Here is a 21,120-nt window from a genome sequence, read left to right as displayed (position 1 = left end):
TATTATATACTAATGAATCATATTATTATTGTGAATATATGAAGACTTTTACAGATAACTTTATTACTACTGATGCCAACCCAAACCTACAGCAGTCAAGCCCTGGAGTTCTTTCTCCTATTACTGTGGAAGAGTTAAATCGTTTCTAGGAAAGAAAAGTTAAAGCTGCCAGGAAAGACAGTATTGCAATTTTATTTTTTGTTTTCTCTTTTCAAATAGGCAGCTTTCAGGGCTGAGTCACAAAGAGTTGTGCTGCCAATCTAAAGGTAAGCTGTTCAAACCCACCACCTGCTCCTCAGGAGAAAGATAGGTGAACTCCTCCCATGCGATTAACTAACTGCTTTTGAAAACTCCTTAGAGAGTAAGTTCTGAGTTGGTTCCAGTCTGATGGCACATAACAGCAACAACAACACTTTCAAATAAGTTAAAAATGTGAATGAGATGAAGTATAGGACTCTGTGGGCTGGGCTAAGAGAGCAGGGGACACTCCAGGGCACAGGGCAAGGCTACTGTGCCTTAGAGACCAGCAGCAATGTGACATTCCCTCTGGTCCCTCTACTGCCATGTGGGAAGCTGCTCTGGGCAGGGTCAGCGCCTTCCAATATCATTAACACAATGTCTTACTTGACAACCCCCTGATAAAGGAGCCTGCTGCTCCCTTAGAACTCATGGGACAGAGCAGACCAGGGAGGGCTTCTGGATGTGGGCATGGATGTGGGCAGAGCAATATCCCAAAGCCATTGCTGGACAGAAGGGGCTCAAGCTTCTAGGGAAGAAAAGAAGAAGGAGGTTTCAGATTCTGGAAGGGATGGATTTGGGCACAGACTGAGGTTCATGGCCCCCAGATAGTAAGAATGCATGAACTCTCCAAAGCCCTCCTCCATACAACTCCTTTCTTAAGGCAGAATAGTAAACGTACAGAAATGTTGAAGCTCTAGTTCTGCCATGAAGTAAATAGACAGTCTCAGACAAAATCTTTCTGGGGCCCAGTCTGTACATTTAGGTTGCCTTATGATCTCTCACAGAAAAAGCAAATAGCCATACCAAATACTTACTGAGCTCTAACATTTTTCATAAGGATCCCTCCCTGGTGGTGCAACAGTTAAGTGCTTAGCTGCTAACCAAAACGCTTCTTGATTCTGCTAGAGAAAGACATGGTGATCTGATCCATAATCACTGTTATTCATCAGCTCAGACTCATAGGAATGGTAAAGATTATACAGCTAGAACCTTGTGGTCTCTGCCACATGGGGTCGCCATGACTTAGAATCGATTTGATGGCATCCAATAATTGCAATACATTCCATACATTGAGATAGATACACTGTGTAGGGGTGACCTTATTTATCATAACACTCTTCTTTTACATACAGTTAAATCTGCAAAAACTGAAACTTGTGAGGTGGAAGGCTATCAGAGAAAGAAAAGGCAGTATTTTCCACTAATAGAGACTAACAGAAAAACAGGTATGCCTGGACGCCTCAAAGGTAGAAAACTTCTGAAACCTGCAGTAAAAAGGCATACCAAACCACAGATATGAGAATATGTATCAGATTACTCAATCTTACATCTCAAGATGATATGCTACCACCAGTGGTCACTCACTCAAGTCAGAGGCAGATGAAACAAAAATTATTACTGCAGCAAGTAATGAGCCTTCCCAAAGCTGGCTGAGGGAGGAAAGAATCTCATTCCTTAGGCTGTTCACTTGGATCTGTATTGTTGTTAAGTATCACTGAGACGGAACTGACTCATTCCTGACCCCCAGTGGGCTTTTCAGAGGCAGGAAATTACAAGGGAGGAGAGTGCCCGGCTTTCCTCTGCAGAGCTGCCGGTGGATTTGAACCACCTGCCTTTGAGGAGACAGCACAATTTCTTACCAAAAAGTATTACCTTACCAAAAAGTATCCTTACCAATTCCTTATGCAATTCCTAAGTTAAAAAGTACTACTATGTATATTCAGTAATTTCCTAAGGCTACTACATTTAATAGGTGTTCTGCAGTTTTAAAATTAGTATTTGAGGTGGTGGTACAGAATGGTTACACATGCTCAACGGAGATTTGAACTTCTTTGGCAGTGCTGCAGAGGAAAGGCCTGGTGATGTGTGTCTGTGAAGATTAAAGCCAAGAAAACCCTAGGAGCAGCTGCACTCTCTACCACCTGAGATCACGTGACTCACAAGTGACTTGATAGTGAGGGGTCTGCAGTTTTGTTTCCTGGTGTTCTGCAAGCTTCCCTGCACTCATTGTAAATTTGTTGTCAGAAGCAGCGTGCCCTATTTTATATAGCTTTATAGTGTATAGAGTACTTGAACATCCATAATGTCATTTGGTTTTCATAACAATCTTGTGAAGCAGCTACTATGATTGGTCCCATTTCTCACTCACTCACTTACCCATTGTCGCAGAGTTGTACTCGATCCATAGCTGACCCTCCAGTGGGTTTACACAGGCTGCAAACTGCACAAGAGGAGACTGCCCACCTTTCTCCCATGATGCAGCTGGTGGGTTAGAACTGCCAGCCTTTGGGTCAGCAGTGTTGCTCCCTAAACACTAGGCCATGGAAGCTCCATTTACTGAGGCCCAGAGAGATGAGGTAACTGTCCCCAACCACACACTGGGGTGGAGTAAGACTGAAGACTGTTGTACATACTGTCTCAACACAGCTGAATATCCAGTGGGCTTTCAGAGGCAGTAAATTGCATGGGGGAATGCCCATCTTCTCCTGTGGAACAACTGGCAGATTCGAACCACATGCCTTGGGGTTGGCAGCACAATTCCTTACCATTAAGCTAGCACTTAACTCTTAGTCTAAAAAATTTTTCTCTGTGCCATGCTACTTCCCTAAGAGCTCTGACATCTTTCTCATGTTGTTGTTGTTAAGTGCTATTGAAGCAAGTGTAATTTATAGCAACACTATGAATAACATCCAAATCTTGTCCTATTCTGTGCCATCCTCACAATCTCTGATACACTCAAGCTCACTGCTGTAGTCACTGTGTCAATTCACTTGGTTGAGGGTCTTCCTCTCCTTTGCTGCCCCTCCACCTTTCCAAGCATGATGTCCCTCTCCAAGGAATAGCCCAAAATATGTGAGACAAAGCATGAGACAAAGTGTGATCATCTTGGCTGCACCTTTTCCAAGACGTATTTGTTTGTCTCTTGACAGTCCCTGTGATTTTCCGTACTCTTTTCCAATACCACAGTTGAAAAGCATCAATTCTTCTGTCATCCTTCTTCATTGTCCAGTTCTCACATACAGAGCAAGTGACTGAAAAGACCATGATCTGAATCAGGTGCAACTTAGTCCTCAAACTGGTGTCAACCTTGCTCCTCAATAATTTGGAGAGGTCTCTGACTATAGACTTTCCCAGTGCAAAATGTCTCCTGATCTCCTAACTGCTGGTATCAAGTGTACTGATTGTAGATCCAAGTAAGATGAAGTATGTTAACAGCCTCAATCTTTTCTCCATATATCATGATATTACCTATAGGCCCAAGGACTTTTTTTTTAAGAGCTTGCTATAGTAGGTTAAACACTGCAGCCTTCTATACAAATTGCATCAATCTTCTTCATGAAAGGAAAAAAAAATCTTTCATTTGAAGGTTGAAAGATCTCCTACTGGAACAATAGCTAACCTCTGGCTAAACTAAAGATGCTTTTTCCTTATTAACTTTCAAATACAGTGAATGACAACAAATAATTAGTTGTTGAAGTGCAGATTGTTCATTAGCTGGATACTCCTGTTAAGCTCAATGATACCCCCCTGTGGTCTGTGGAGAAATCAGCCGTGTTAGGTATCAGACAGTCGGCTCATAGTGACTCCGTGCTCTACAGAACAAAGCACAGCCCAGTCCTGCACCAGCCTGAAAACCACTGCTTCTTCCTTAGAAAAAAACATTACACTTGAAAGAGTGGAGGATCAGTATAAAAGAGGAAGACCCTCCCCAAGAAGGACTGACACCGTGGCTCTATCAAGGTCTCAAAACAGCACAGGATAGAGAAGGGTTCAATCAGTTGTTCATAGGGTCGTTCTGAGTCATAGTAGATTTGATGGCACATACTGACACAGCCTCCTAGATCTCTGCAGATCTCCTCTAACGTATATGATTCTGAATAACAGATTATTCTCACGATCTCTGAGTCCTACTGGCATGTACAGGAAATGGGAACTGAGTAGTTAAACCTGGAGGTTTCTCTGAAAGTCTCCTGTCAAATACCCACTTCACAGGAATACAGCTAAGGGGCAGAAGTCTGGTGCATTAGGGAGAAGCTGTGAGATGCAAATATTCACGGTACTTTGTTCATCCACTGACACTGGTTGCAGTTAGGTACTGTCAAGTCAGATCTGACTCGGAGCGACTCTGCATACCCGGCAGAAGGGAGCACTTCCCAGCCCAGCACCATCCTCGTCACTGTTGCTCTGCTTGAACCTGCTGTTATAGCCACTGTATCACACTCTTTAAGAAAGAAAAGGAGAGGACACTCTGACAGCGAAGTGGTAAGAACTTGTGCTGCAATCTCAGAGGCACACAGTTCGAATCTATCAGTTGCTCTTGGGAGAAGGATAGGCAATCTCCTTCCATGTGATTTGCTGCCTTTGAAAACCCACTGGAGGGTCTGCTATGGGTCAGTTCTGACTCGATGGCACATGACACCAACAAAAACAAAAGAAAAAGAGCTTCCCTCCTTTTTTTTTTCTTCTTTTCCTGGGAGTGCAGTCTATAGGAAGTTGGGTTGCTTACTCAAAGGTGGCACATCTTGGGTGACCTGAATCCCCCAGGGGCTCCCCAGGAGAAAGATGGTCAATTTCCTCCCATGCAACTTACCTGCCTGAGTAGATTTCAACACTGCTTCCATAAAAATTGCAACAATGAAAACGTGATGGATCATTTTTACTTAACATACAGGATCACCTTCTGTCAAGGCGATAAGGTCCCTAAAGGTGAAACCTGGGCTTCCTATTTCAGTAGCCCTCACAGGCCAACATCAGTGGATACAGAGTAAATATTTCATAGGAACCTGCAGATTGATTCCCAAGGGTTGGAAATCGCTACTGTTTGTCATGATTTAGGCAATTCATTAGATGACAACCTGCCAATGCCACTGAAAATTCTACACCATGCATCTTCTTAGGAATTTTATGGCTCATCTACCTTAATCTAACCAGCTCTAGACATTAAGCAGGGTTGTCAGATGAAATAACTATGGGAGGAAGGAAGCAATGGGGATTTTAAGGAACTGTGATTCACCAAGATAGTCATTCGAGATATATATGATGAAATGACAGAAAAATTGCATATTGCAGTAAAATGAGATCTCTCACAGTTCTCCCTCATTTTTTATATTTAGTGAAAAATCCTAAACGGTGCATACCACTGAGGGACATGCAAGAAGGGCCAGTAGCAAATAGAAATACCATTTGACCCAGCAATTCCACTACTGGGAATATACCCTAAAGAAACCATAACTGCCACTCAAGCAGATGTATGCACACCCACGTTTATTGCAACTTTGTTCACAATAGCAAAGAGGTGGAAACAACCTAAATGCCCATCAACAAATGAATGGATAAAGAAGCTGTAGTATATTCACACAATGGAATACTATGCTTCATTGAAAAACAAGGAACTCATGTAATATTATTCAAATATTATTCAAAATGGGTGACCCTGGAGGACATTATGCTAAGTAAAATTATCTCAGTCACAAAAGGACAAATACTGCATAGTGCCACTGTTGTAAAACAGGACTGACATAGGGGTTGGGGGGGAGACTGAGAAAGATGGGATAAATTATGTGAGCAAGAACTCTTTAAAAGGTATATATGATTAGGTATTATTGTCATGACATGAATCATGAAGGAAGACTGCATAAGTGGAGTGGACTTAGGGGGAGGGATTGTACAACAATGACAGAATTTTTCTTTTACTTTTCAGAGAGAAGAACAAACAGGAGGGGAGGGGTGGGCGGGGCGAAAAGGGCAACAACGAATGAATGGAAATTAACAAAAAAAGGAAAAAACCAATAAAAAATTCTAAAAAATAATAAAATGCAAAATGTAAATTTGATTATACTTGAAACATTTGGGCTCCAGTTATTAACAAATAAAGCAAACAAAAAAAGAGGGGACAGTAGTGGTGCTGGCAGTAATTTCAAGAAGCACAGCAAAGACATGTCATTACAACAAAAAGTGGAATTGCTTGATATGTGCTGTAGATTGAGGTGTGTAACTGCAGCTGCTGGCCATTGCCTAGTGTAAGGATTGCTATGAACAAATAAATGGAAATCTGTGAGGCTGTTACTGCAGCGAGGCCCGCAGGCATGGAAACCATGAAAACACAGCTTTTATGTGGGTGGGGCGTATAATACATATGCTATGTGCCATTGAGTCAGAACTGACTCATAACTGACCCTCCAGTGGGTTTTGGGAGGCAGCAAAATGAACAGGAGGAGACTGCCCATCTTTCTCCCACAGAGCAGCGGGTAGGTTTGAACCACCTGCCTTTGGATTGGCAATATCACTCTTTACCACTAGATTACGGAGCTCTCTAACATACACAGTATACCAAATATGTGTTCATTGACTGTTCATGTTACTAGTAGACTTTTGGTCAGTAGTCAAGTTGCCAGCAGTTAAAAGTTAGATAGGGACTTTGAGACTGCTCAGGCTGTGGGAACTCATAACTCCCACATAGTTTAAGGGGTAACTGTACAATCAATCAATCAATCCGACAAACAAAAAAAATCAAACCTACTGCCCTTGCATCAACTGCAGCTCATGGCGATTCCTTATATTACAGAGTAGAGTAGCTTCATAGGGGTTTTTTTGTCCATACTGGTCTGTTCATTTACTGTACAGAGGTAACTTGTGGTCACTGTGATGCTAAACACTGTGGCACTGTTGTGTCAAATGCGATAATGGTTACCCATCGTGGACAGTGTTTGGTGGAGCTTCTGAAATAGCTTGCCTCCAGATACCCTATGAACTTGGAGAAACCAGGAAAGTGTCCAGGTTTTTCATTCATAGGGTCACTATGAGTCGTCTACAATTCGATGGCACTTAAAAAACAACAACAACAACAACAACAACAATCTACACTGAAGCAGATGGCCAGGGGACACTGGTGGCCTAATAGCAAGAAGCTGTGATCCAATTCAGAAGGCACATGGTTCAAATCCACCAGTTGCTGCAGGAAAAAGATGGGCAATCTCCACCCATGTGATTAACTGCCTCTGAAAACCTGCTGAAGGGTCAGCTATGGGTCGGTTCTGATTTGACAGTACACAACAACATGTTTATGTTAGTTTCAACTCAGAACTCACAACCATCAAGTCAGTTCCAATTTACAGTGACCCTTCATTGAGGCTGTAAGTAGAAACAAGAGAAGACTATTCACTTTCTCCTGAGGAACCACTGATGGATGGGTTCAAGCCATCAAAGACATGACGTCTGTGGGAAGCTATGGACAACACCACCAGAGTGTGCTATCAGAGACCTTTCCTATGTGTCTAATTAATCACTAGGCAATATTTATGTAAAAATTCCATTACCATAAAAATGAGTTATTTCCTGCATATACAAATGTTGCTGGAAAGAACAACAAAGTTAAAATCATGGAACAGAGCATTTTGGAAAAGGAGAAGAACTTCTGAGTGGATGACATGCCAGCTTCCATTGCCACAGAGCCTGGCCAGGTAAGCTCCATGGCTTCTGTGGCCCAGCCAGTCTTCTGCCTTCTCTGTAGTTTGAAGGCTTCTCCATCTGCTCTGGAAATAGTGCAGCTTTCTCTCTGGGTTCAAAGCTTTTAGCAAGTGGTTTTGTTTTTGTTTTTCTTTAATGGAAATAAAGAGCACCAAGGGACACTGATTGTGGTGGGGATACATGGCTAGGCTTCGCCTGGAAAGTGGATGGTGATTGTGCTGCAAAATCTCATCTTCCCACCAGAAATACCTGTCTTCCTACCAGCGAGTCCTGCAGAGGCTCAAAGGAAAACAGTGCAGGAAAATACTTTTAACCCCTCTCAGATCGGCTGCTTCAATTATTTACATTGAACTTTAATTAAAATTCAATTATAATTATATAGGACAAGGAGCTGAGGTGACTGCTAACTGGAAATTTGGCAGTTGGAGTCTACCAGGTGTTCCATGGGTGAGAGAAGAGGCAGCTAAACTGTGAAGACTTCGAGCCCTGGAGGATTACGGAGGGTCACCACGTGTTGGAATCAGCGCAATGGCAGCGAGTACGGGGGGAAGAGAAAACAAATTTTTGTACAGTTTTTAAATTAATGTTTCTTAAACAGGGGACAGAGATCACTGAATAGGAGCACAGTTTGAACATATTTTTGAAAGCTAATTGGAAAGAATGCCATCTAGCATGGCCTTCTATCAATAGGGCTCAAAAGGGCAGGTTCTTTTCCCGCCCCTGAGGGCTGAAACATGTTGGGAGATGGCTATGTGGGTGAACAAGGTTAGACCCGTTTAAAAGAAGATCACTTAATGATAAACAAGATTATTTATCTTCATGCCTCTGTTTCCTTGTTTGTAACCTAATGTAGTAACAGTACTTATTTCCAAGGCTTATTGTGCCTGAGTTAAAGTATGTGAACACTTAGAAAAGTGCTGATCTAAATAATAGATCACTTAAGTATTAGTTATTTTTGTTGTTATTATTATGATTGAGAGTCTTTTTCTTCTTTTAAAACTAGTATTGTTAGGTGCCATCGAGTTGACTATGACTCATAGCGACCCTGTGAGCCATAGATCTGAATCTTATCCTGTGCCATCCTCCTCCTCGCTGACACTCTTGAGCTCATTGCTGCAGTCACTGTGTCAGTCCATCTCACTGAGGGCATTTCTCTCTTTTGCTGACCCTCCACCTTTGCAAGCAGGAGGCATTTTTCCAAGGACCAGCCTCTCCTACAAACATGCCCAAAGTAAATGAGATGAAGTTTTATCATCTTTGCCTCAGAGGAGGCCTTGGGCGCACTTTCTCCAAGACATGTGTCCGTTCTTTTGGAGGTCCATGGGACATTTGGTCCTCTTCTCCAACACCGCAACTCAATGGTACCAGTTCCTCTTCTGTCATTCTTATCCACTGTCCACCTCTCAGATGAATAGCAAGTAATGAAAAGATCATGACTTGAATCAGGTGCCCTTTAGGTCTTTAAGCTGACATCATTGCTCCTTAGCACCTTGGAGAAGTCCTTGGCAGCAGAGTTTCCCAATGCAAAACATCTTTCTATTTCTTGCCTGCTGGTACCAATGGAGATGATTGTGGATCCAAGCAGGATGAAATCATTGACACTTTAGGACGGTAGGAATTTAAATGGCCTTCACAACTGAAATTCTCCCTGGGTGTTAGTGTTCCCTCTTCACTTTCCCTCAGGGGTCCGTGGCACCAGTCCTTTCAAATAGATTGTCTTTTTGGTTTTTCCATACAGGGTTTAGCCACTGCTACTAGTAACAATTGGAAGGAGGAGTGGCATCCATTTTCGTAATAGCTTGCCTCCGGAAACCCTATGAACCTGGAGAGAGGATGAAAGGCACCCAAACGTCGAGGACTCTCCTTCGTAGGGTCGCTATGAGTTGCCTGAGACTCGACCGCACTTAACAACAACAACTAGTTACAGAATATTGATCTCAACATCAATAGAACCAGCAGTTCAAAGCCTCCTGGCCTCCGAGAGGGCAACTTGCTACAGATTGTCACCAGTGCTCCTCCAACATCCCACAAGGATACTAAAAAGTATAAATTAACAACCAAAAAAGGAAAGAAAAGCTTTCTGTTAGAATTTTAAAAACAACCAAACATGTTCAAACTGTGACTTCTTGAAGTATCTTCACAACATGAGAAAGTTGTAAATGTCCAATACAGATATGAGGAAGGTCTGGTGGTTAGTCTGTTGGATTGCTAACACAATGACCATGCATACAGGTAACTTAAAGAGGAGAACTTATCTGTCAGACAAAGAATGATGACAGACTTTCATTTTTCTCTGTGCCAATTTCACCTCTCTGGGGGTTTCTCCCCCCGCCCCAACCTCCAGCTCCAATATACTCTTTATTATAAACGCTTTTAAAATACGGTATTGAGACAGGAAGCAGATCAGGCTCCATTCTTCTCACCATCACATTGTTGCTATTCCTATTGGGAAGTTGTAAAAAGAGCAAGGGCCACATGAGGAGTCTCTTATCTGACCTTTACCAACCTCACAGGAGAAAACTATCCCTGGCCACAACATCAATAACACAAAACCAATTCCCATAAGGTCAGAATGTTCCCCCATGTTCCCACGCCTCCTTATTCTCATTTCAAAACCAATTACACTGCTTAGCTGGGTCCAAAATCCAATGTAATAGCTCACAGACCATACAGAACCATACTGGGAGAGTTAAGAAGGTTATAATTCAGATTAATAATAAAATACAGTAAAGACAGCTCCCAAGATGTGCATGCGGGCATGTTAGCCTCAAGCCACATGGCTGTAAGTGTTCCCGAGTTCTCAGTCCTGCCAATATTGGCTCCCCCAACTCCAATCCTCCCTAACACTTTCCCACCCCCCAAAATCCCATATCACGTCTGATTCTCCACTTCATCTATCACTGCTGCTGCCATCCCAAAGTGTGTCTTACATTTCACTGGGTTCAGGGAGGGTAAGTAAAAAAATCTCTTCTGGTGTGGCAAGAATTCCTTCTGGTAAGGGAAGAATGCCTGGTCTCTGCAGCTAGGCTGTTCATTCATTGGCAAGACTAGCCAATTCTCTTGTGGATTTTTGAGACGGACCAGTCCTCTTGTGGAATGGTGGATAGCTAATCCCTTTGTAGATAGGCCAACACACCTTATTCACACAGCCCTGCCCCTCCACAGGTCTGCCATCTACACTAGAAAATCCATATTGAGAGACAAACGTCACAGAAGTGGAACCAACGATCATCATCCTTAACTCTAAGAGACATTGATTTTTCTAGACGCATTCGAAGGGTTAAAGTAGATCAATAGAAAAGCAGTACTTGTGTATGGAGTCTGTCTTTCAGTGATGCTCCTTACAGAGGGCTGACAGATTGCCAGAGTTAACCCTCCATTAGTTGGGGAAGGAGAGATTTATGAGATCTGAACTACTTTTTAGTGGTCATAATGGCCACTCATTCATTCACATCTATTCAACCAGTCCTAACTTCCCGCCCCCATCACAATCAACAGTGCTTGCTGATGTCCCTTTCCACTCAATAGTTAAGATTCCACTGCCTCAAAGTTTAATAAGACAGCAAGTAATAAATGTTGGAGAGGATGTGGTGAGAAGGGAACTCTTATACATTGTTGGTGGGACTGTAAAATGGTGCAACCATTATGGAAGGCAGTCTGGTGCTTCCTCAAAAAGCTGAACATAGAAATTCCATATGACCCAGCTATTCCACTGCTTGGAATATACCCTGAGAAAACGAGAACTGAGGCACAAATGAAGACTTGTACACCAATGTTTGTAGCAGCATTATTCATCATAGCGAGAAGATTGAAACAGCCCAGATGTCCAACCACAAACAAATGGATTGAGAAATTATAGCACAGTCATACAATAGAATACTATGCAGCACAGAGGAGCAATAATTTTCTAAATTACTACCTAACTTGGGAGGGACTGGAGAGCACTATGCTGATTGAACTGACTCAGTTCCACAAGGGAAAAAAAAGATCGGATAAAATCATTATTGTAGAATGAGTATGAAGATCTAAGGGGGGAGAGGGTAGTATCAGAGTCTGGTCTGAAAAACAAAGCATTAAAATTTTGTAGATAAACTAGTATAAAAAAGTAAAAAATTCTACTGCCTCATTCATTTGAGTGATATGGAAATTTTGTCATATATTTACTTATTTATTTACCAAAGGAAAAAAGGACCAGGGCTTTACAAGATGACCCAGCAATCACTGAGTCGTGCAAACGGCTGGAGGTTAGAGTCCATCCAGAGATGCCTCGGAAGAAAGACCTGGTGATTGACTGCTGAAAAAAATCAGCCACGGAAAGCCTCACAGAGCACAGCTCGACCCTGACACACGTGGGGTCACTCTGAGTTGTAAATAACTCAATAGCTATTGGTTTAAAAGAATAACTGATGGAGAATTCAATTCTGCTTTTTATCACTAATATTAGGGAACTCTCGTGGCACAATCCAAAGAGAGTCACAATGCTAACCCAGAGGCCACACCTCTCTGGCTCTTCAAATCCACCAGCTGCTCCAAGAAACACTGGCAATCTCCTCCTTTGTGATTTACAGACTTAGAAACTTAGTGAAGGACGGTCAGCTAGGAGTTGGTTCCAATTTGATAGCAAGGAGAGAGAGAGAGAGAGAGAGAGAGAGAGAGAGAGAGAGAGAAGAGAGAGAAGAGAGAGAAGAGAAGAGAGAGAAGAGAGAGAAGAGAGAGAGGAGAGAGATTTCTATCATTAATATTAAAGGCCATTGAAAGGATACTTATTACTGCTTGCCACTGAGGTGTATAATTTGGCACCTCAGAAACATGGACTTCCCCCAAGAACAAACATGATCGAATGAGGTTATACAAAGGCACATACAAAGTCTTTTAAGACCTCTCTGATGGCCTAGTCCATAGGAAGCTAGGTGCATTGTTAACCCAAAGGCAGGCCTCTCTGTGAGCTTGAGTCCCCCAGCAGCTGTGTGGGAGAAAGATGGGCAATCTCCTCCTGTGTTATCTGCAGCCTCAGAAAACCAGGAGGGTCAGCTGTGTGTCTGTCCTGACTCGACTGTAATGAGTTTGATAGATATTTCCAGATTTAGGCTGAGAGGAGAGCGTTAGGGCATCCACTTAAAGTTGGTAATGCTGTCTGGGCAACCAAGGTCTGACATCAGGGAAACAGAAACTAAAGAGAAACATTTTCAGAACTTCATCAGGAGAGACTGAAGAATATTTCAAACAGAAAAGCTAAGAAAGGCAGTTCCAAATTTAACTTGCTAGCTACTGCTCTCGGGACTCGGGCTGAAGAGTGATGTATATTTTGCTGTGTGTTTTTTTGGTCCTGTTCTAATTTGTCTTTGGAGGAAGGTTAAACACTATAATCCTCTGCTGACAATTGTCCCATCATTGATTTCCTGCTTTTCTTCAAGCTGACAAGTTTAGGCAGAGACCATGTTTTCAATTCCTTTTTTGGGTCTGACAAAACTCTTTCCAAACAGGATTATAAACAAAGCCCACATTTTAACACCATGATAGATGTGGAGTTACATAACTGGTTCAGGTCACATGGCTTCATTTTAATTTAGTCTCATATCCATATAAGCTTTGAGGAATTATAATCTAATATTATTTTTCCTCTAATTTTTACATGCTTACTGAATAGTTACTTTGTGCTAAGTGATTTACCTACATTAATGTAATTCATTCTTGGTACAATCTGTGGCTGCTATGAGGTGCAGCTCCCTGACAATGCTTTAGGAAGTTGTTTTTAAAACAATTTCTATCATGGAGCTCTGGTGTCCTAGTGGGAAGGAGTATGGCAACCCAAAGGCATGGGTTCAAGTCCACCAGCTGCTCCCATGGAGAAAGATGGGCAATCTCCTTTCGTGTGATTAATATCCTCTGAAAACCCTCTGGAGGGTCAGCTACGTGTCAGTTTTAACAACCACAACAATCAGGTGTCATCAAGCTGGTTTGGATCCTAATGTACAACAGAACGAGACACGGGTTTTGCACCGTCCTTGCTATCTCTGTGTTTGACTGAACCCATCTGCACAGTCACTGGGTGAATAAATCCACGTGTTTGACGAGCACACGTGTCTTGGAAGAAGTGCACCCAGCATGCTCATTAGCACTGAGGATGGTACGATTATTGTCTCACATGCTTTGGGCATGTAATCAGGTGGGGCGAGTCCTTGGAAAAGGACATTATGCCTGGAAGGGTGAAGGGCCATCGAAGGCGAGGAAGATCCTCTATGAGATGAACTGAGGCAGTAATGGAATGACAGGCTTAAGCACTGAAGAGAGGGTGCTTGTAAGGACAGTGCAGGATCAAGAGGGGCTCCATTCACATACACAGGATCACTATGAGCCAGGGCTGACAGACAGCACCTACCAATATGCCACCATAGTTTCTTCTCTAAGTCTGCACCACCACCTAACACAATTCAGCCTGTCATGACAGAAAGGAGTTGGCATATCTCTGTTGATTATCTGAAAACCAATTTCCTACAGTGGGACTCTTTCTAACATATGAAAAACCTAAATGATATTTGTATTTTTAATATTAGTTGAAAGCTCTGTCATTCCCATGAGTTTGGTAATTTGCAGGGCTCTCCTTCATGGTGAATACATTCAAAGGTTGATAAAAACGTATCACTTCCCTAACTTGTTGCTCTGCTTATTTGAGGGATGTGGCTGATCTAATTTTAGCTGTCCTTAGAAATCACTGATAAAGCTGGGATCCAAAGGGAGAAATAGAGAAGCCAGCTGGCAATTTCCTCTGAGAAACAGGGTTTTTAAAACATTGGGTCTAAGAATGTTAACTGACTTGAGCGAAGACTTTTATTTCTTTGCTCAAACCATCTTCCTGATAAAGAAGAGCACTGCCAATCTGTAGTGGTTGAAACTGCAGGCTTCAGCATTTCCCGGGGATGACACCATCTCAGCTGTGTTCTCAGATCCTGTGTGCTCTCTCCCTGTCCTCAGAGCCACTGTCATATCTCAGATAGACCTTGAGTTTAGGTAATTGCTGGAAGTCTTCCAGGAGTTGGCTGGGTTGTTGGAGCCAGACCATATAACTGTATGAGAACTGACTAGTAATTATCAGTTTTGCTAATGAGTTATTAACCTTTCAACTCAACTCTGTTGTTGAGTCGAAACTGACCCATGAACAACTTTGCAGTGTGTTTTTAGAGGCAGTAAATTGCACGAGATGAGATTGTCCATCTTTCTCCTGCACAGCACCTGGCAGTTTGAATTGCCTGCCTTTGGGATGGCAAAGCAACTCCTTACCTTCTGGGTCACGAGGGCTCCTTTATTAACTACTAGTAGCTTGTGAACAGCTGGACAGGGATATTTATACTATGGAGATAGGAAAACATTGCACAGAGGCTCCCCAGTCCTTAAACTGGTTTATCAGCACACCACTACGGGCTACACTCCCCAGGGGACCTTGTTTTTTCATTAGATGAAACTCAAAACTCAAACTCATAGCTGTCGACTTGGAACTGACCCATAGCTGACCCTTCAGTGGGTTTTCAAAGGGGACTGCCCATCATTCTCCCACAGAGCTGCTGCTGAATTAAAACTGGCAGAGAAGCGTGAGCTTTGGTTAGCATGCAACTCGCTCTCAACTATGCCCCCAGAGCTCTCTAACGCACCTTCCACTAGATACTTGCTGTAAAACGTAAAGATTCTGAATGAATTTCAATGGCTGGAATTTCACTAACACGAACGTATGATGAAAATATGCACACAAACAGCTAGATTATCTTGCCGAAAGATGGTGTAAAATGATAAAAGTTCAAGAAATGCCTCATCTTTGGCCCCAAACTCATACAACTGATTAATTAAAAAGACTGATCAGCCCTTATTATGTATTACCTTTCTCTTCACTAAACTTATCTATTTACTTATTTTTACTCCCCTCTTTCTCCCTTTCTAGCTAATCATGTAAGACTCATTCTAGCTGTGTGTAAACCTCTCCTTACGTTTTTATAATAGTGGGCTTATGTGACAACTGTCATTCTGTGACTGACTTAGGTCACCCAATATCATTTGATCTAGATGAATTCATATTATACAGAGTCTCACAAAGTCTTTGTCTATCCTTGTTGTTATGTAGCATCAAGATAGAACAAACACATCACTGACTCTCTTGTGGGTTTTCATACAGGAAGAGATTGTCCATTTTCATCTCATGGAGCAGCTAGTGGATTCAAGTGTTGCATAATACTCCACTATGTAAACGTAGACTTGTGTATCAATGGTTTTATACCATAATTGTCCTGTTGTGGCTGTCTTAACACCACTCAGCAAAATTTGCTCTAGAGTCAGCTATGTTGTGCACTATTTCACACATTCTTGAGCAATTTTCAGTGATGCATATACTCCATGATGTGAATGTACCACAGTTTCTTTAGCCTTTTGTCCACTCATGGACCCTTAGGTTGTTTCCAACTTTTTGCTACTATAAGTAATGCTGTAATAGACATGGGTCTAACTGTGCCAGTTGGTGTTGCAGCTCTTAATTCTTTGGGATAATACTTAATAGTGAGATTGCTGGATGAAATGCTATTTCTACTTTCAAACTTAGAAACACTGTTTAAATAATATTAAATATTTTCTTTAAAAGGAGGGAATTAGTTGATGATACTTAAAAAAAACTTAGCTCTGTTTTCCATGTATTTCTTCCTTTGTCTCTATAATTTGGGCTTTCAAATATTTGTGTGTTTGCTATGTATCAGACACTGACTTCATGATAAGGATAAATCTATTCCAAGTCTATAGGATATTTCAGATGATTCTTATAGTTGTTGGGAGGTGCTGTTGAGTTGATTATGACTCATGATAACCATACGAACAAGGGATCTGAATCTTGGTCTATCCTGGTTCCATCACCATCATATCCAATATACTTGAGGCTATTGTTTGTTAATGTATTTATTATTTTTTTATGTGTGTTCAGTCAATTTGGATCTGACTGGTACAGGAGCAGATTGCCTCTCCTTCTCCAGCAAAGCACCTGGTGGATTGGAACTGCGTACCTTCGGGGTTGCAGTGCAGCTTCTTGCCACTAGGCCACCAGAACTCCCTGAGGCCATTGTTTCAATCACCACGTCATCATTCCATCTCATTGAGGGTCTTCCTGTCTTTCACTGACTCTCTACCTTTCCAAGCATGATGTCCTTCTCCAAGAACCAGACCCTCCTAACAATCTGCCGAAAATGCATGAGATGAAGGCTCACCATCCTTGCCTCCAAGGAACACCCTGACTGCACTTTCTCCAAGACATATTTCTTCATTCTTTTGTCAGTCTATGGGATATGCAATACTCTTCTCCAACAGCAGAACTCAAAGGCATCAATTTTTCAGTCATCTTCAACTGTGATATTTCAGGTGTATAACAAGTACTTGAAAAGCTAAGGAAGTATAAATGATTCCACCAGCAATAAACTGGGGGGAGGTTTATTTTCTGATTAATTTACTGTAATTAGAACACAATGTTGAAAGCTATATAGCCTATTGGCTTTTTTGCTTCCATGAGAAAAAGGCTTTTAGAGAAGATGATTGGTTTTTAAAGATGAAAGCGGTGGTTGTAGCCTTAACAGTCCTCTTGGAAGAAATGAAAATGCACTAAATCAATATGTAAAAAAAGCATTTTAAAGAAAATTCCATGAGCATAATCATAAAAATATTGTCTTATAATTAACCCATGATTCTGAAAACACAGATTCTAAAAATGAAAAACAGGGACTCTTAGAATTACAGCATGGCAAGACTTGTAATTGTTAGTGTTGTTTCTAGGGGATAAACAGGATCCTATGAAAGCATGCAATATTAATGGACATATTTTATATGCAGAGTTCAAGAAACATTCTTTTATAAGATACAGTGATCAAAGAAAAATATTTATGAATTAATTAAACAAAAACAAAAGCTCATCTCAACAGTGACTTCAAAGCCCATAACTTGAGAAGGGTGAAGTGTAGCAAAGGAAATGGACTGTAATAAAGTATGTCACTTATATTGCTTATCCATATGCAGACGGTTCTTTTCCTACCATGTAAAGGAATTAAAAAAAAGATGGAGATTAGTATATGGCAGATGACTTGCTTGGTCTTTGTTTTACCGCTGACTTAAAGGAACATCTCATGACCGACAGAAACCACACAAGGCTGGAGTGTGTAAACCTTTGCCCGCAAGGGGATCCAACGACTTGAATTTCTACCATGTAGTAAGCCCATTCAGCCACTAGATGGAGATCAAGTTACTCTCTCAGTGAAAGTTGCTGCTGACAGACAGCAAGTAATATTTATCGTTAACAACCGAATCTCTTTTCTTAATATTTCCATGAAGCCATTTTCCAATTTCAAAATGAAAAACAGATCTGTGTTCAATAAAGAATCTATTAATGAGGAATAGTTTGAAAGCTCAAATAGGAAGGGAATTTTAACAGCAAATTTTTGTTTGCTAAGAAATACTATTTTCCTGATAATAATCCCTGTTTAGACTTAGTTATTCAAACTTGTAAATAATAACATGAACTTATGTAAATAAGAGCAATTAAATGATCTGTTTCCATGACAAAGCTGTGGGAATGAAGAGAGGAGGTATGATAAAAAGTTAAAACAATGGCAGAAAATTTGGACAATTAATTTTGTCTAAAAATAAAACTGGACTTTATGAGGAAGAATGAGGCATCAGGATTGGAAGAAGACTCATCAATAACCTGCATTATGCAGAGGACACAACCTTGCTTACTGAAACTGAAGAGGACTTGAAGCATTTGCTGCAGAGGGTCAAGGACTGCAGCCTTTAATATGGATTGAAGCTCAACTTCAAGAAAATAAAGATTCTCACCATTGGGCCAATTGACAGCATCATGATAGACGGAGAAGAGACTAAGATTGTACAACGTCATCTTTCTTGGCCCCATAATCAACACTCTTGCTCAGAAATCAGAAAATCAAAGATGAGTTGCATTGGAAAGTCTCCTGTCAGGGATCTCTCCAGAGTGCTAAAGAGCACCGATGTCCAGAGATTAAGGTGTGCCTGATCCAGGCCATGGTCTTCGCAATCACTTACTGTGCATCAGAGAGCTGGACAATGACTAATGATGACAGAAGAAGTATTGATGCCTTTGAATTGTGGTGCTGCCGAATATACCATGGAATACCAAGAGAACTAACAGGTCTGTCCTGGAAAGGGTGAAGCCAGAATGTGTACAAGTATATTATTTCAATATTAACCATAATAGTCAAGGTTCTTAAAGATGGAAGGGGAATTTAGATAATATCTGTATTAGTTTTCTAAATGAAACTGTCAGTTCTGAATTACGGAGTGGTATGAACTTCCTAAACCACACACCTCTGAAAACTCTAAGAACTTTGCAAAATGATGCTAGTTCTAGAAAGTCTTCAGGTCTTTTGTTCCTAGCATTGCTATGAGTCATGCTCTACTTGATGGCAATCAACTACGACATTGCTTAAACAGGTTTTAACTCCATTATAAACTTCAAATTGAGACTTAAAGTTATGCATTTTTCTGGAAATTATTTGGACCGGGGAGCCTGAAGGCACAGTACATTATCTGTTGGGCTGCTAATGGAAAGATCAGTGGTTAGAACCCATCAGGCCTCCTGTGGACAATCACCTCCCTGCTCTGTAAATCTCCTCCAATTTACAGACTAGGAAGTCCAGCTGGAGGAGGAAGGGTCCGCTCTGAGTCGGTTCTGACACAACAATAAACTTGCGTTTTTTTAGAGTCTAGACGGGCCTTCCTTATTCTTCAGGTTACTTCTAACAACAACAAGTTGACTGAATTATCCCTGGGATGGGAGGTTCTCTTTCATTCTGTTGGTTCTGTTCTTAGAGTTCTTTCTAGTCTGGCTCAGTTTACTTACTGAGACAGCTAAAGTGAAATCTTAATTATCTGGAAACAATAGGATTGAGAAAAACCAATCTTTATTAGATGAATAGGAGCCCTGGTAGGTAAGCATTCACCTGTTAACAGAAAAGCTCGTAGCATAGAATCCACCAGGAAAAAAGCGTGATGATCTGTGGTCACCAAGATCCCATCTACAGCGAACGCTGGTGAGCATGCAGAGAGACTGGAACTCCCCCTCTGCTGGTGGAGATGTAAAATGGGGCAACCACTACAGAAAGCAGTTTGGAGCTGTCTTAGAAAATTAGGAACAGAAATACCATTTAACCCAGTAATCCTACCACTAGGTGTATATCCCAAAGAAATAGGAGCTGCAACACAAGCTGGGCCCTCCCCCGGCCCTCCCACCATGTTTATTGTAGCATAATTTCCAAAAGCAAAGAGTTAGAAAATCCAAGACTCCATCAACGGACAAATGGCTATGCTGGATTCACACAATAGAGTATTGTGCATCATTAAAAAAATTATCAAGAATCTGTGAAATGCTGTGTAACATGGGTGAATCGAGCACATATTTTACTGAGTCATGAATGTCAATCACAAAAGGAGTTATGGTGCAAGACCATCAATCTAAAAAGCCAAGGAGATGTTTACACACTGATAGAACCAATCTTGGAGTATTAGCAGAAATTAGAAGGGAGAAGGAAAGGAACAAAGAGTGATATGTAGATACACAGGGGGAGGGAGAGGCAATGAACAATAAAGATTTGGTTCAAACTCAAAAGCTCAAATTCACTGCTGTCAAGTTGGCACAGACTCAACCGAGGCTCCACTGTGTGTCCGAGGCTGTAAATCACATGGGAGGACATTGTTTCTATTTCTTTCTCATAATCCTCTGTTGGCTTCAAATTGCCAGAGAGCCTCAGCCTTTGCGTTAGCAGCACAACTCCCTAAATACTAGGTCAGCACTGCACATGGCAATTAGTTACATTAATCACTTCTAATTAAGGTTACAAAACAAAATGTCTATACATGATTGAATGAGAATGCAGTATGATTTGTAAACTTGCACTCAAATAAAATAAAACAAAACATATTCTAAATTTTATACTGGTTTATACACAAAGTTCATTAAGATCGTATAAAGGAAATAGGAAGCCCTAAGAGGTCACTATGAGTCAAAACCAACCCAATGGCATCTACCAACAAGACCAGCAGATGCATAACTCTGCTTCTCTTCCTAGTCCAGAGGTTCTGCTCTGACTGGCTGCATTTTAGTCAGTCTTCCTGTTGCCTGGGTAGCGCCTGGTGATGCTGACAAGAGTGGTGTGTGGAGAGAGGAGTTAAAGGAAAGGGGAAGAATATGAGTGAAAATGCAGGGTAATTATGGGCAAGGTCTAAAAGTGATTAATTTTATAAAACATAACACATGCGAATGATTGTATGAAACACGATACGAATGAAGAATAGTGTGAAACACAATGTATATGAACTTTGCAAGCAAATCAATATAAAATAACTTTTTTAAAAAGACTGAGAAAA

General features: G+C 41.3%; 1 protein-coding gene across 1 annotated transcript in view; it reads right to left on the bottom strand.

The window, feature by feature from the left end:
• Positions 1 to 21,120, bottom strand: part of VWA8 (von Willebrand factor A domain containing 8) — a 519,526-nt gene that overhangs the window by 123,970 nt on the left and 374,436 nt on the right. The gene's annotated exons all lie outside the window — the stretch shown is intronic.

The sequence above is a fragment of the Elephantulus edwardii genome, unplaced genomic scaffold (genome assembly GCF_000299155.1).
Source record: "Elephantulus edwardii isolate Elephantulus edwardi_28Jun2011 unplaced genomic scaffold, EleEdw1.0 scaffold00036, whole genome shotgun sequence".
Taxonomy (NCBI): domain Eukaryota; kingdom Metazoa; phylum Chordata; class Mammalia; order Macroscelidea; family Macroscelididae; genus Elephantulus; species Elephantulus edwardii.
The sequence above is the reverse complement of the archived record's forward strand: the minus strand, read 5'-3'. Positions and strand labels throughout refer to the sequence as shown.